The following is a 12897-nucleotide window of genomic DNA, read 5'->3' as shown; positions in this document are numbered from 1 at the left end:
TCCCAGTGCCCCCACCATGCAAGGCTCAGCGGAAGCCCACCACTCAGGATGCACCTGGAATCTTGACCCCTAGAGCCCTCCCTGCCCACCACCACTTCCTGAGTGCCTCTTGCCCGTCTCGGTGGTGGGCAGTCCCCGCCCCCTTCCCGTGGTTGAGATGCCAATGGGAAGGTGTCTTTCCTCGAAGGGAACACCAGCCTTCAGACAAGACTTCACTTCTGCCAGCCATTCTACTCCTAGGAGTATACCCAAGAGAAATGAAAACGCGTGTCCACACGCAAACCTGTCCACAGATGTTCCGAGCAGCATTATTGATAACAGCCAGAGTGGAAGCAGCTCAGACGCCCACTGACTGAAGACTGGACAAACAAAATGTCGTCTGTCCATACAGTGGAATATTATTCGGCTGTGACGAAGAATGAAGTCCCAATATATGTCATAACATGGATGTGCCTCCAAAACATTATGCAGACTGAAAAAAGCCAGACACAGAAGGTCACAGAAATGTCCAGAATAGGCAAATCCATGGAGATGGAAAGTAACTTAGTGGTTTACCAAGGGCTGTGGGGGAGGGGGAATGGAGAATGACTGCTTAATAGGTACGGAATTTCTTTTTGGGGTGATGAAAATATTCTGGAATTAGATAGTGGTGATGCTTGCACACTTTTGTGAATATACTAAAAAAATCACTGAATTGCATACATGAAAATTGTGTGTGAATTTTACCTTAATAAAAACAGAATCCATTTTTTCTTATTTTAGTCTGATTCCTGCCCCCACCCACCCCCCCTTCCCCTGATCTTTGCCGGGTACCATTTGGGCTGTAAGGCTTTTGTTTTTGCTAGTGAAATATGTCCAAAATGTTTTCTCGAGACCTGCCAAGGAGGTTAAAACCTAACACTGTGGGTCTGAGGTCCCCCGGGAAAGCAATGCCGGTGTAATGAAGGGGACGGGCTTTCACTGCTGCGAGGTGGGGGCAGGTGCAGGGCTGCTTCTGACCTCAGGGGTCCTGCCACAGTGTCCCCACAAGGTGGAGGGCAGGAGGACCACCTGGGACGTCCCAGTTTCTCACTGGTTCCTCCAGGAGGGCTAACTAAAGGGGCCTGTGGGCTGTTTCTGTGGTGGGGAGCAGTGTGGGTGGTGGGATCTGAGTCAAGAGTTACCTGTGCCTGTGACCTCTGCAGGAAGGTCCGTGACCCTGGGCTTCCTTCAGAAGCAGCTGAAAATGCGAACAGTAAGACAAGGAGCCAGTCTGGTTCAGATCTCTGCTCCACCCTTTAGGATCTTGGAGAAATCCTGGGCCTCAGTTTCCCCTTCTTTCAAATGGGGATGAAGATGATGGCGATGGTGCTCCCCAGGGGGCTGTAATGAGTTGAGATGCAGCAAGCCCTCCCTGCGGGGCTCTCTGGCCAAGGCAGCTGTGACAAAATCGCCGCGTAGGGGCTCTCGGTGAATCAGCAAGCAGCCGCCCAGTGCAGCGATGGTTATCTCTCTGGGACAAAGGTCAGGAGGACACCACTCGGTTCCCGTAATTTCATCACCTTCTGGTCACTCAGCCATGAGCCCTGCAAGGGCTTAGACCTGGGGTCGGGTGACACGGGGTCCACTCCTCGGTCGTCCTGGAGGAGTGAAGAGAAGCGCGGCTCTGCCCCGGAGTCTGGGGACGGTCAGGCCCCTCAGATGGACATCAGTTTATTTTTATATTAAATTAACACATTTGAGTTGCTGAATACGCCCATGGTTGGAAAATCCAGCTGAGACGAATTCTTGATGAGCTTCTCTCCTGTCCCTGTGCGTCAGCTGATCCCTCCACCTCTGCAAGAACGAGTGTCAGCTTCTCTGCGTCCTTCTGGTGCCCCTGCAGGTACCCAAAAGACACGGTGTTTAAGGAAGCAGAGACTGTTTAAAAACCACTTTATCGAGGTATATTTTACATATCATAAAGTTTGCCCATTTCAGGTATACAGTTCAAGGATTTTTAGTAAGTTTACATCTTCTGAAATCAGTTTCAGAACATTTTCACCCCGCCATAAGATCCCTCATGCCGGTTTACAGTGAATCCCCCAGCCCCTGGCAACCACTAATCCACTTTCTCTCTACCGCTTTGCCTTTTCTGGACATTTCATATAAATGGAATCATATGATATGTGGTCTTCTGTGTCTGGCTTCTTGTCATGATGTTTTCAAGGTCCATGCTAATTGTAGCCTGTGTCAGTGCCTCACTCCTGTTTATGGCTGAATAACATTCCATTGTGTTGCAGGACCACATTGTGTTTATCTGTTCATCTCTTGATGGACACGGGTTGTTCCTTGCGAACAGATTCTTATCTTCTTCTCTTTCTTATACAAAGGATAGCATTATTTTTATATTTGCATATGACCATTATAAGAATACACACGTGTGTATATATCTATAGTGTACAAGTGTGTATACTGATGCATGTGTGCATGTACGTGTGTGCGTGTGCGCGTATATACGTGGGCACAGCTCAGTGAGCTGTCTTCTGTCCTGATTCCTGGGGAGGGCACGTGGCATCTGTCCCGCTCACCGGCCGTGGGTAACACGTGGTGTTGTCTTGCGGATATTACACCCCAAGCAGATGGTGCGCCCTGGAGGGCAGGACCCAGGACCCCGTCTGGCACGTGGAAGGAGCTCAGGGGGCTTGTCTATCACCGATTAAAGGAAGAATGCCCCCTAGCCCCCAAGCGTGTCCTGCGAGCTCTGCCTGGGGCCGGCTCGCGGCTTTTTCAGCAGGTAAAGGAGGTAGAAGGCTGTCTTTCAGTTGGCAGCCCCCGACCAGCTTCCAGCCTCCCAGCCTGGCTGTGCTGCAGACCCACGTGATTCTCTGAGAATGGACTCGCGTAGAGCCAACTTTGTGACGCTATGAGTTTCCACTCATTTGAGGTCAGATTTAGTCCTGGAAGACCCTAGAAACTCTCTGTGGGGAAGGAAGCAGAAACAGGCCCTCGGCCTGGTGGGCACTCCTTGGGCCTGGTCATAACCAGGATGGTGATGAAGATGAGGAAATAGCTCCGTTGGCTGAGCACTGACTGTGCCAGACGCTGTTCTAAGAACTGTGTATGAACGGACCCGTTTCACCTGCCCCAGGCCTGGTGAGGAGGGTGTGTGTGTGAACCCATTGTCCAGGGAGAGAAACTGGATGCTCAGCAGAGCCTAGAGCCCACCCCTACCCGTCTGCTATGCCTTTCTCGAGAGGGGGCTCCTGCCCCTGGGGCCTCTGCTCCTTGAAGTAATAACTTCAAAACCCCACAGTGCCATGCATGTGCCTGTCTGGCATTGAGGGCTTTGCTGCAGACCCTGCAGTGTTGCACGTTCCCATTGCACAGATGAGACAAGCGAGGCTGGGCTGGGAGGAGCACAAGGTAGGGTTTGAACTCGGCACGAGTCAGAGGTCAGCATTGGCACCCCCCACGAACTTTTGGGGGCAGCATAGGTGGAGAGCGGCGGTGCTACAGCTCAGCCTCTGGAAAGCTCTGGGTTCCTGCAGGGGCTCTGGTCAGTGAGGGGGCACGTTCCTGCCCCTGCCCTCCTGGCCTCCCTCTTGGCCCTGGGCCCAACACTCAGGTCTGTTTTCCAGACAGGAAATATGAATCAAAATAACATGACATACTCAGCCGTAATTAGCGCTGTGTTGTGAGGCTGAGCTAGCGTTAATGAGGAGCAGGCCTCTGCCGCCAAACCTGCCAGCCATGCCCTCCTTCCCTCCCCCTCCTGCCCCCAACACCATCCATCAGCCCTCTCCTCAGTCAGCAGAGGGAGACAAGGACAGGGCAGAAGAGGGGAGAGGGGAGGACGCGGGGCGGGAGGCCCTGGGTACCTTACTTGGTTTGGACACAACTTGAGATCTCTGGACACCTCTCGTGCTCTGGACCTTGCTAGGGTCTTGTCCTCTTTGGAGTCCATCTGAAGGTCTTCTGTGAAGTCTCTGGCTGTAAAAGAAGGGGGCTGACCCTGTGGCCCTTCTAGCTCAGAGCCAAGATCCTGCCCTTCTCCCCTCCCCTCCCCTCTCTCTGTCTCCTTGTGTGTTTTTCTAGGTCTGTCGCCCCATTTGCTGTGTCTCTCTTGGTCTCCTTGAGTCTCTCCATCCCCTTCTCTCGTCTCTGCCGCTCTTTCTCTCTCTGTCTTCATCTTTATGTCTCTCGTTCTTGTCTCTGTTTGTCTCTTTGTTTTTCTTGCCTCCTCCCCTCTCGTTTTCCCTCAAAGGAAAGGGGTCCTGAGAGAGAAGGAAGCTTACAACTGGCCGTGAGGACAGCCCCTACAGAGCCCGCCCCTTCCTGTGACCTCCCAGCTTGAGCCCCCTCCCTGCACCCCTCTCTCCCCTCTCCAGGCTCTCAGCCTGCCCCTCCCTCCCAGGGACCCCCCAGAAGCTCTCCTCCTGGAAATGCCCTCACCCTCCCAGCAGCCACCCCTTGCTGGCTGACCTCCGCTTCCCTGGTGGTCTTCCCTTTGGTCAGCTGGGTCAAAGGTCACGGCTGTTGGAGGAGGGCCTGGGGTCTTTGAGGGCATCTAACTGGGTGTTCCCCACATGTGAGCCTTGGACCCCTTGGGACCCAGGGGCCACCCAGACCTGGGGGTGGAATGAGCAATTCCCTCCTTCACTCGCTTTCCATATTCTCTCTTACACATGTCATTCATGCTCCTGGGGGGAAGACAGGCGGGCCAAGCATGAAATGAAGCCCAGTGTGCCCCTCGCAGAGGAGACCACTGTTGTTGTTTGATGCAGACCAGCAGGAGATCTGTCTGACTGATGTCATCCTGCTTCCCTCATTTGGCAGCAGAGTTTGTAACTAAGAGCATGGCTCTTTGAGATCAGACCTGGGCCAAGTCGCTTAGCACTGTTCTGCCTCAGTTTCCTCATCTGTTAATTGGGAACAGTGACAATATTGAAGCCCTGCAATGTTGAAGAGAGGACTCTGGGCTAAAATGCATGTCAGGCTCTGGTCCAGGCCCATAGGAAGAGTTTAATGAAGATTCACCATGGTGTATGTGAGGCATGGGGCTGGCTGTGTGCACACACATTAGCTCATGGCATTGTCACAATAGCCCCCAGTGTGGATGATACGTTATAGAAATAAGAGATCAGGCTCGAAGAGGTGGAGTAACTTGGCCAAACTCTACCATCGTGAGTTCATATATTCACTCATGCTTTCACCCAGTGTTTCACGCGTGGGGCCATGTATCAGGCACTGTGCTAGACACCGAGGGCACCACAGCAAGCTGGTAGGTGTGCTCCCTACCCTTGAGCACTTTCAGTCCGGCGGGGGCAGATGTTCCACACCGTCACGCAGAGGACTTAATTCACATGACACAGTGCTGCGAGCTCATCTGACCTGACCAGGGGTGACCAGGACTTCCCTGAGCACATGGCATTTGCAGTGAGATTTGCAGAATGAAGAGGTGTTTACAGGTGGGAGAAGTAAGTGGCTCAGGCAGAGGGGACAGCATGTGCACAGGCTCTGGGGCAAGACAGAGTTTACCGTGCTTGTGAGAATGAGACAAGCTCTTGGGACCAGAGTAAACAGTGGAACATGGAAGGTCAAGGCCAAGGAGCTTGACTGAGGGGCTTGTGGGCCACCAGATGGAGATGGTCTTTCCAGGCCAGAGTGGCCCAGCCTTGTGCCGTGGCTCACAGCACTACTAGGACAGTCTCTCCCTCAGTCCAGGGGGAGACTGGAGGCCCCACCCTGCCCAGCCGCCAGCAGCCTGTTGTCTGATGGTGCGTTCTGGGCCGTGAGTGGCCGTTGGCACCTGCTGCTCGCATCTGCAGCCCAGGAGGTGCCCTCGAGCTGGGTGTCCATGTGAGTGTCCAGCTGCAGAGAGGGTCACTGTCCATCATGGACCAAGGACCCTGGAGCTGCTGGAGGAGTTTGTGTTCCCTCCAGCACAGGGAGCATGGCACACACCTGAGCTGGCTGGAGCGGAAATCACCAGAATCTCTGTCTTCACAGACATTAGGTTCTCCTGTCTGCTTTGGGTCATGGTGGGGAAACACAGCTCACTGCAGGGTGCCTGGATCAAGGATGCTTGCACGCTCTGTAGATCAGAGCTTCATCCTTATTGATTTTTAAACATCTCTATTAAGGTGTAATTTACACACCTTGAAAGACACCCGTTTTAGGTGTACGATGGAGTTCAACTCAACAATGAAAAAGAACAAATTACCTCCATACACCTACACGGCTAAACCTCAAAAACATTATGCTAGGCAAAAGAAGTCAGATGCCAAAGAGCACATATGCAATGATTCCATTTATGTGAAATTTCTAGAAAAGGTTACATCCTTATTTTGAAATATCTGATATGGAAAAATTCAACTGGATTTGAAATCCATTCTTTTTAGCCCAAGTCCTTTTTTTTAAAAATATATATTTGTCCCTATTATAAAATGATGTGCAGTGTCACTCTTTAAAGCAGTTTCAATTATTATACATTTTTAAATAGTTATAAAAATTGGTTAAACATTTTTTAAAACTGCCTGCTTGTGCAACCAAAAGATCTCTTTGACAGTGATTATTAAGAGCTTGAAGAAATCATCATTAAAATGTCTTGACCAGTGGTGGATGCTGTGGATGCCTTGTCCCGTATCCCCTTGGCCCCCTAATTCACATGAAGCTCTGGCAGAGGAGTTCCAGGCAGCTGGCAGCCTCCCACCTCAAGCACCTGAGTTTCTCTTCTGTTCTTCTTGAGAACTTTCTTCGGCATGTGGGAGCTTGCTTCACTTTCACCCAGCTGTGACCTGGAAGTGAGGGGATGGGGACATCGTTCTCCTCTGTGCAGGGTGGTGGCAGTGGGGGGGGGTAGAGTGATGAGGGTTGGTGTGCCTCTGATTCCCTGCCCTCAAGGGGGGCAGTTCTGTATATAGGATCATGTCATCTGAAAATAGAGATAGTTTTACTTCTTCCTTTCCAATTTAGGTGCCTTTCATTTATTTTTCTTCTCTAATTGCTCTGGCTAGGACGTCCAGTACAATGTTGAATAACAGTGGTGAAAGCAGACATCTTTGCTTGTTCTTGATCTTAGGGTGAAGGTTGTCAATCTTTCACCATTATGATGTTAGCTGTGGGTTTTTCATAAATATCATTTGTCATATTGAGGGTGTTAATTTCTGTTCCCTAGTTTTCTGAGTGTTTTTTTTTTTTTTAATCATGAAAGGGTGTTGGATTTTGTCTAATGCCTTTTCTGTGTCAATTGACATGATCATGTAGTTCGCCCCAGCCCTCTTCTATTAATGTGGTGTATTACATTGATTGTGTTTCATATGTTGAACCATTCTTGCATTCCTAGGATAAACCTCATTTGGTAACGGTGTATCATCATTTTAGTATGTTGGTGGATTCTGTTTGCTAGTATTCTGTTGATGACTTTTGCATCATTATTCATCAGGGATATTGGTCTGCAGTTTTCTTGTGGTGGCAGTGGGGCAATTCTGGAGTGTGTTCCACATGGTTTCTCAGAGGTCTCCAGTGGGACTGAGTCCCACGTGCCCACAGTGGTCCCCATTTTTGATGCCTCCCTTATTATTTCCTTTCTATGTCTCTCTTATTTCCTCACCTGTGCTTCCGGGGGTCACCCCCTCATAAATTACTTCCTCTCAAGTCCTCACGTCAGATATGCTTTGGGAGGAACAAAGACTAGGAGAACCTGGGCTTGTGCGTAGCCATTTCAAGCATAAAACCTAATTCCAAAAAATTACATCCATGAAACAAGATCAAGAACTTACTTAAAAACAGTGAAATTGCCTTTATTTGCAAGTTTTATACTCTTTTAATATTTCAGCATTTTCCCCAGCTTTGAATTTTATTTTTTTCCTTAGCATAAGCAGAAAATATAAAGAAAATATGGGTTTTTTTTTTGACCAGATCCCAAATAGATGTCTCCTACCTCCTCTTGATGGTCCCTTGTGGGCTGCATAAATGTTACTGTATTTGATATGTGCCATGATGGCAAAGAGCGGGGTGGGAAGCCCTGCTTTGGGCAGGAGAGGGCTGGAGGGTGGCGGGAGCTGCCTGGCGTCTGTGTGGAGGGAATTACAGGAGACCTTGCCCTTGTTTTCTGTTTGAAGGTGGGAGACAAGAGTAGCCTAAGGCTAGACCCCCAGTGCTGTCCCAGATGCACCCAAAAGGAATGAATAACAGTCCCTCTCTGCTCATCCACATGATAGCCCAGGAATTCCTACCTTTCCTCTTAATGAAACCGCCCCTCCACAGGTAAGGGAGGTGATGGTTGGGCTCAATTCATGGAAGAGACCCTTTCTCTTCCCTTCAGGTTAGCTCTGGAGAAAGCCAGTGAGTGGGAATGCTGCTATGACCCCAGTTATCCAGAACTGCCTCTGACTTACATATACATGGGCATGGACACACACACGGAACCTGTCCTCAGCTTTGATATGCAATCCCTGTATTCTGTAGTGATTAGGAGCCTTGATCTGGGAGCCAGTCAGGCCTTGGTTTGAATTCTGCCACTTAACTTGCTGTGTTTCCTTAGGTAAGTCATTTAGCGGCCCTGAGACTCAGTTTCCCCTTCTGTGAAAAGGGTGTACTTGGTTGCTGGGGAAATTACAGGTGAGAAGGCATGTGGGCACGCTGCCTGGCACCCAGGAAACATACAGGTCATGAACTTACTTATTGATCCAGCACACATTTGTTGGACGCCTATTCTGTGTCTGGGTCTCCTCTAGGTGCTGGGGACACATCTGTGAACAGAGCCTCATTCCAGCGCGAGAGGCAGAGGGTAAACCAGCTCAGCCTATAACATTAGTCTAATTGCCCATTTAACCTTTGTGGGAGCTTAATTAAGGATGTTTAGTCTGGGCTTGCTGCACTTGACTCGTAGGTCAAGCTCGTGGCCTTCCCTCCAGCCCATCAGCGGCCCAGACAGACGGGCTTTCCGAGGCGTCCCCTGAGAGGAAGGGGAAATGGAAGGTTTTGCTCAAGTGGCCCCCAGCCCGTGGTGGGTGTGGGTGACCAGAAGGCACTCGTGGGTGGGGTGGGGAGGACAGCTGCTCCCAGGTATGGGCACAGTGCCCGGGGTGGGGCAGAGCTGAACACAGGCTTAGACGGTCTCCTAGATAAGATCTGACTGTGATGTGGGCGTGTGTGCCCACACATCCCTCCTTGCCCATGTAGGAGGGGATCAGGCGAGGGGTTTAATCGCCACTCTCTTAGGAGATTGAGGTATGGAAGATGGCAGATCCAATGATCTCCCAGAGACCCTCTCATACAGGAGTTGGCAGACATTTTCTGTAAAGGGCCAGAGAGTAGTATTTTAGGCTTTGCTGGCCTCAGTTACAACCACTTGTGTCAGTCGTTGTATCGTGAAAGCAGCCACAAACAAAATGCAGATGAGTGGGCTTGGCTGTGTTCCAGTAACACTTGATTTACCAAAAGTGATGGTGGGCCAAATTGGCCTGAGAGCCGAAGTTTGCTGATCTAGTAGAACTTTCTAGATGAGGAATTCAGACAACTTTCCCTTCACCACTCGTAATGACTCACAAGCTGCAACCCTTCTTGTGCCACCTTCCCCAGCAAACTTCAGGTCTTTTTCAAGGTCAAGTGTCATATGTACTGTAGTGTTTATGTATTTCTTAGCCATTTAACATGTGTAAACTGAGGTACCATTTTTATTAGATTCCTATTATTTGTTTTTTAATGTGTCACTGGTGAAGTTTTTGAGTGCAATGCTTCTAAATCCATTTCTTTCTCATAAGCCCTGCAGTTTTTATTGTGCAGTTTTGCACAGTGCAGTGATTTTAAGGGACACATATGTCATGTTATAGAAGAACTGACTGTATTTATAACCCAGGCATCCTGAGTTCTAGTCCAGTATTTTTCCACCTGTATTACTGTATTAGGTAGGGTTGGCTAGGCTTTGCTGCAGTAACAAATAAACCCTGAAATCTCCATGGCTTCTTACCATAAAAGTCCACTACTCTCTCACACAAAGTCCAGTTTAGGTTGGTGACTCTCCAGGGTGGCTGCCTCCATGCTGTGACTCAGGGATCCAGGCTGCTTTATGAGGCTCCACCCCCTTGTCATGTAGCCTTACAGTCACTGACAAAGTGGAGGAGAGAGCTGGAGGATCCTGGAAGATATTTCCTAGACAAGGCCTGGGAGTGGCTTAGAACACTTCTGCCCACAACCCATTGGTCAGAAATCAGTCACATGCCCCCCACCTAGCTGCAAGGGAGGCTGGAAAATGTAGTCTTCTTGTGTGTCCAGGAAGAGGAACAGGAATTGATGAGCATATCACAACGTCTTAGTCACATCACCTCGCCCTGATTCACTCACCTTCCAATAATTCACTGGCACTTTATGCCAGGCACTGTTCTGGGCCCTGGGGATATAGCAGAGAAGAGCAAAAACAAAATAAAACAAAACTGCAGAAATAAATGCTGCCTTCATGGAGGTTACAGTCTAGGGGTAGATAGATAACAAACAAATAAATCAGTTAATGTAATGTACGTCCACTAGTGACATGTGCTACAGAGCAAAAAGAAAGCATGGAAGTGGGAAAGAAAGTACTGGGGGTAGGGGTGGCATTACAATTTTAAATAGGATGGTTGGTCTGGAGCCCTCTCTGAGGAGGTGGCACTTGAGAAAAATCTTGAAAGAGGTTCAACAGGGAGCCATGTAGAAACCTGGGTAAGAGAATCTCAGCTGAGCTGACAGTCAGTGCAAAGGCCCTGAGGTAGGAACATACCTGGAATGTTCAATGAACTGCAAGGAGGTCAGTGTGGCTGAGAGTGGCTGGAGGGGTAAGGGGAGGAGGAGATAAGAGGAGATGAGATTAGAGAACTATCAAAGAGGGATTGCTGAGAAAGTTGTAGACTGTTCTCAAGACCTTCAGTTTGAGACCACGGAAACTCATGAGGTTGCTGCACTAGAATCCAGGATGTTCTGTTCTACCTCCTGGCTCCACCACTGACCCCGGCACCACGTCCTTTGACAGATGAGGAAAGCAGGGCTCAGAGAGTTAAGGATTCTCATCTTTCAGAATCATTATAATGCTAACATGAGAAAGCAGTTGTTGTGTGTGTTTGGAACTGCAGTTCACTCTATGGTCATGTGCAAGAAATAGTGAGGTTGTCCAGGGAGGTAGACTAGGGAACCATGGAGTCTGCGAGTTACTCCTTGAACCCTTGCTCCAACTGGAAGTTCTGTGGTTCAGACCCTCTGCTGAAGACAGCATCTCATGCATTCATTTAGTTGTCCTCCCTGGGGCTGCAGGCCAGGTGAAAACACTCCGTGATATTTTTCCCTCTGTGGAGGGGGGGCAGGCTGGGAAGCAGCAAATAATTAAATTGATGTTGACATTTATTGCTGTGAAGGCAGTAAAAGCATCACATGGCTTCCTCATAAAAAGTCATAAGGCCTATTTACAGTCCCACATTATTTTTCTGGTAATCTAAACCAGCAACTCTCTCTGAGGCTCCTACGTGTTCAGCTGAGTGCTTCATGACACGAAGAACTGGCTGGGGGTGTATCAAACCCTCCCTCTCCTGACGGGGGTGGAGGGAACCTGGTTTGTTTGGGTTTGTGGGTTTTATTGATTCAGGGCAAATATCTTTAGGCCATTACCCAAAGGGTCAAAAGCTACAATCTTGGTATTTCATGGGCAAACAGCAGGGATTCTATGCCATAGAACCCAGCAACTCTGAACCAACAACATTCCTTTGATTGTCCATAATACTATCTCACATTTTGATGCCACTTATCAACTTTTTCGAGATGTGTTTGCATAGAGTATGAGTTAGGGCCCTTTTCTTGGGAGAACAAGTAGTTCACATGTATCAAAATTTAAAATTCATGTGGCTTTTGATCTAGCAATTTTACATCTAGGAATCCACCCTGCAGATGAACTCATACATGTGCCCAAAGACCCAAGAATATCAAAATGAATATATTTCATTTGAAATATTCAAATAAATATATGAAGTCAATATTGAATTTTGAAAGGCTGAAAATGCTGAAAACCACTGAAATGTCTCTCGGTAGATGGTTATAAATAAATACTGCTATGTGCCTATAAAGCAAGACTAGGTAGCCACTCAACAATTGAGGGTGGCTTGTGTGCAAGTGCATCATGATCCCCAAGGTATAAGGTTAAAAAGTAAGATACAGAGACTGTTTAGAATAAGGCCATTTACCTAGATTTTTTTTTTTTAAAGACCTATGCTGGTATATGCATAGAAAAATTCTGGAATGATGCACAAGTCACTATTAAAAGTGGTTCTGGTGATAAGAGAAATTGAAGGTCTTTAAAAAAATATATACATGCGTTACTTTTTCAATTAAAAACATGTAAAAAAAATTCATTCACATCCTGTGAAGGTGAGCATCAGATAGAACAGTGGAGGTCAACTCAGGCCTTCTAAATCTGATTCCAGCTGCCCCACTCACTAGCTGTGTGATCTTGATCAAGTGACATTTTTTGGAGTCTCAGTCTCACGGGTTATAAAATGTTATTATCTCCTTGGCAGGGTAGGTGTGAGTTTTACATAAGGTGATATTTTCTGAAACTGTTAGGTGGGATATGACACACCACTTTACATTAGGCAATCCTGTTATTATTTCATTTTTATAATGTATCAATTTGGGGTGTTTTGGGTTGTTTTTCTTGTTGTGAGGAATAGAAATGGACTTGACAAACAAGAAAAAAAAGACAAAAAAAGAAAATTTAATTGGAGGGATATAGTGGGAGCATGGAGGAAAAGCTTAACAATTAGGTCTTGGAAAGGACTGGAACTAGAGTAGCTCTAGTGACTTGAGAACCAGAGAGCAGAGATGAGATGAATCAACTGCAACCACTTCTCTCCTTCATTTACACTGTTTGGAATCCAAAGTCCCAGGACAGAGATTTTGATGGGCTGACGTTGG

The sequence above is a fragment of the Diceros bicornis genome, chromosome 32 (genome assembly GCF_020826845.1).
Source record: "Diceros bicornis minor isolate mBicDic1 chromosome 32, mDicBic1.mat.cur, whole genome shotgun sequence".
Lineage (NCBI taxonomy): Eukaryota > Metazoa > Chordata > Mammalia > Perissodactyla > Rhinocerotidae > Diceros > Diceros bicornis.
Note: the sequence above shows the minus strand (reverse complement) of the source record.